Raw genomic sequence first — 4,220 nt, 5'->3', positions numbered from 1 at the left:
AGGATCCCATCAAGGATTGACACATGGTATTTTGTTTTATGTTTTTATGACACTGACTTTGTAAGGAGTCCAGGCCAATTTTCTTGTAGAACATTCCACACTCTGGATATGTCTTGGTGTTTCCTGGTGGCATTCTTTCACTTACTGCTCTCTCTGCAGAGGAAAGAGTTTTCAGCTTAGACGTCCTGGTTCGTTTAACCAGCCTCATTTGCATTTGAACCATTATTATGTGAATAAGAAATACATTGTACCTACACTTTTTTAAAAAGCTCTGGCTGTCAACACCAGCTGAAAAATGAGACGCTTTACTTTTACAGTCATATAACAGCAACAATAATGATAAGCTAAAGGTTTACCTTCCCAAACTATTGACTGCTTGCCAGGAGCTGGGTAAGACGCAAAGAGCCACCAGAGAAGGCCAGTCCTCCATGGCACTTGGCTCCAGGAGTTGTCAGGCATAAGTGGAGAGAGAGCCATGACTCCCAACCTCCCAGTGACAGGCTGAGCCCTGGGAATCAGAAATGGGAGGGATGGGAGGTGGCGCGCAGTTAATGATGGCGGCCTGGGCGCGGTCCCACCACCTTGGGCCCTGACCGAGGGTCGCGGGACAGCCCCCCTCCCAACACGCAGACCGCGTGTGGCACGAGGGAACTCGCGAAGGGACCGCGGCAAGACCACAGCACGAAATCTCTTACAATCTATTTAAGCAGGTTGGAAGATTGTATTGTCCTTCTCCTTGAAGTTAGACACAGCTGCATGGCTGTTGAGCCAATAAAACGGGAGCAGAAGTGAAATAAGACACTTCCAAGTGGAAAACTACTACGCTGGGGCTCTTCTTTCCAGCCCTTCCTTCCCCTACTTCGAGGAGTGCAATCACAGGAGCTCATATCCACGTGGAGGTGGTGTAAGCATGGAGCAGCCTGGAAGGCTGAGCAAGCACCCGGAGGGACACCGCATGGAGAATTGCCTGGAGCCCCGCAGATTTGTAAAGATGGCCACGTTTGTCAAATCGTGATAGAAGACCTTGATGAAACCACATTAGTAAAAGAGAGAGAGAAGAAAAAGAAGGAAAAAGAGTGTCCACCTTTACCCCCTCCGTCCCCTCCACCGAAAGGCTCACCTCCTCTCTTGTTCCTGCTGTTATCTATATCTTGGAGTATCTGACCACAGGGGACAAACTCCAGCTACTCAGCCTGGGGCCCATCTATCTCCTGCCTCAAGTTCACACAGCCAGAAAGGGTCTGTGTCAAGACTGGAACCCAGATTCATCTAGTCTCTCTAGTTTCCTATGGTGCACTGAGGTACTGAAACTTGAATCCAGGGAAGACAGGAAGTGCTAAGTCTGAGGAGACACTAGAGAGCTGTATGGAGCTATCCTGCCATGGTCCCTCCTGCCCTCCTGCGTGACTGATAATGAGAAAGGATGTGGATGGGCCTCACTGGAGGAACGGCACCCAAATGCCCTATCTTTCCACTCTGAGCTCAGATACGTCTCTGACAGAAGGGAAGTGGACAGACAGACGGCAATTTAATTTTAATTGTGATTGAGGATTCCGAAGAAGAAATTAGGTTGAAGCAGAAGAAGAAGCAGAAGCAGCAGCAGCAGAAAAAAGAGAAAAATACAAAAGAAAGAATAAAAGCAGCCAAGAGGATCCAGGCCTGGTGGCGTGGCACCCTGGTACGCCAGACATTGTTACACGCAGCCCTCAGGGCCTGGATCGTTCAGTGCTGGTGGAAACTGACCAGGAAATGGACAGGCTGTGGCAGAAGAAGCGGAGGGCAGCCCTGATTTCCTACGCACACACAGAGAGGGCAGTGGTCAAGCTCCAGTCTTTGGTCCGTATGTGGCGCATCCACTGGCGATACTGCCAGGTGCTCAACGCCATTTACATCATCCAGTACCGCTGGCAATGCCACAACTGCCAGACCTGTGCTCTTCTCCGGGGCCACTGTGTCGTCACAGCCACTCACCTGCAGTTCCACATTGAAATCATCAACCCCTAAGGGATGGCAAGAAGCGGCACTGTCTCCTCTCCTCAGTAAAGGTCTAACCTGATCTGGTATGTCTCATGGTCTCCTCGCCAGCTAATGGAAATTTTAGGACTTAAGCCGTGCTGCCTCCTCTTCTCCCTGGGAAAGAACTTTAGTGAGGTTCTCCCCTTGTGCCCATGAACCCTGTTCTGGACTGACAATTCCATATGCTACTTACTTAGTTGTCAAAACAGAAACCGAGGTCCTAGTCTAATATAACAGAGCCAGAAGTCCAAATTCCCATCCCCAGCCCCATTCCTTTCTTCTCGCCAGGAATCTGCGAGACAAGTGAGCTACATCTTCCTGAAGACTTTGGGTACCTCTGCACATGAGAACAGACAGTGAGGGTCTTCTCTGTCCGCCTGCAGTTGGGGATTGACTGGGATCTCAGATGCCTCAGACAAGATATCTTTGGCAATCACCTAGTGAAAAGGCCAGCATGTGGCTCACTCTTCTGGTAGCAGTGCAGTGCAGCCCCAGGTAAAGGACAGGAGGCTGGCCTTAGTGATAGATGTGACTGGGCATGCTGACGAGCAGGTGATGACCCTGGGGACTGGTAGAAAACAGGAGTTCATGGCACTTTGACTCCATCTTCACAATTCCCTTACCAGAACTCCTCTCCCTGAGGGCTGTGTAGCAAACAGGGCTCCCCCTGATATTACCCCCATCCCTACTCTTGTCTCCATTCTCACTCCCATGGTCGTACTAAAGCAGTGCTATACTCACTAGCAATTTCTGTGATGATGGAAATGTTCTGTATCAGTGCTGTCCAATGTGGTAGCCACTAGCCACACATGGCTGTGGAGCACTTGAAATGTCCCTGGTGCAACTAAAGAATTGAATTTTAAATTTTATTTAAATTAATTTATGTTTAAATAGCCACATATGGCTAGTGGCTATTCCATTTAGTGTGGCTCTGGACCTTACCATTACCAATCAGTGTACTGTTGCCCACATTGCTTTTTCTAGAGTTCCGTTCTCTTTTTACTTTATTCTCTCCTTCCAGTTCACCTTTCAAATACCCCTAATAGAGTGTTTCTTCAGATGTGATAAGGTCTTCCAATCTATTGACCCTACCAATGTTTTTTACAACCATCACCCCTGACAAACCCTTGTATCTTTCTTTACCCAGTTCAGATTCTATATTTAATTATTGTAATCTCTCCCCTGAACAACTTGACTTCCCTTGGGCCCTCTCTCTGCAAATGTGTGTGGGATGAACTTAATTATCTACCTGCTCTGTGCCTGCAGAAGAGTGGCATGGCTAGAGCAAAACAACCATGAGACATGGTCTCGGTTTGTATTCATGACTGCAAATGTCCATTGGACAAATTTCCCAATAAATTTCTCTGGTGTGTTTGAAAAAAAAAAAAGAAATGGGAGGGATGCCTGGGATTACATGAATTTCTTGGTAAACAAAGGCTGTGAAGTGTAGAGAGGCAGCAGGTCCCTTGGCAGAGAGCAGGACAGGCATTCAGGAGACCTGGCTTCTAAGCCCAACTGCCCCTAACAGCAGCCTGCCTTCTTGGACCTTCCCCCCAGTGTATGATGGGGGATATGCCCAGGTGATCTCCACGGTTACCAAATATGACCTTATGGGAGGGCTCAGAAAAAAGTGGGGCATGTGACAAGACACACCACCAACCTGAAGGCAACCCCATCGGCCAAAACTGGAACAAAATGAGAAATAACTAAAGTAAGGACTGTGTAATAATCCATAAAATAAAATAAACATCCATGATTCCATACTGATATAAACTTTCAATTGCATAAATAAATAAATGGGGAAGAAGGGACAGCTCTTCCTTAAAGAATTCCAAGAAATAAATGTAGAAGAAATGAGAAATGTAAAAAATCACAATTAGGCAAACACCACAGTAATAGTTATCACAGGCAAACCCTACCGATGGATGCTCAAATTAGTATGAGAAAGTTTGAGGAGAAACAGAACATTTGCATAGTTTCAAAGTATTTCCCCCGAGATGTTTATTAATTATAACGGGAAAATAACAATTTTACAGTAGAGAAACCCAGCAGACACCACCTTAACCAACTGCTCAAGGTTAATTATCACCAGTAATAAGGCATATTGACATCATCTACCCCCAATATGTATGCTGAGAAGGTCACATTACTCTGAGATATTCCTGCCAAAAATCCTTAACCTCAATCTAGTAGTGAGAAACATC

At 46.6% G+C, this 4,220-nt stretch overlaps 1 pseudogene; it reads left to right on the top strand.

Annotated features, from left to right (window-relative positions):
* Positions 1-910: 910 nt before the first annotated feature.
* On the top strand, positions 911-2,004 carry LOC137765828 (IQ domain-containing protein F2 pseudogene; annotated as a pseudogene).
* Positions 2,005-4,220: the final 2,216 nt, after the last annotated feature.

Source organism: Eschrichtius robustus, chromosome 6, assembly GCF_028021215.1.
Source record: "Eschrichtius robustus isolate mEscRob2 chromosome 6, mEscRob2.pri, whole genome shotgun sequence".
Lineage (NCBI taxonomy): Eukaryota > Metazoa > Chordata > Mammalia > Artiodactyla > Eschrichtiidae > Eschrichtius > Eschrichtius robustus.
The sequence above is the reverse complement of the archived record's forward strand: the minus strand, read 5'-3'. Positions and strand labels throughout refer to the sequence as shown.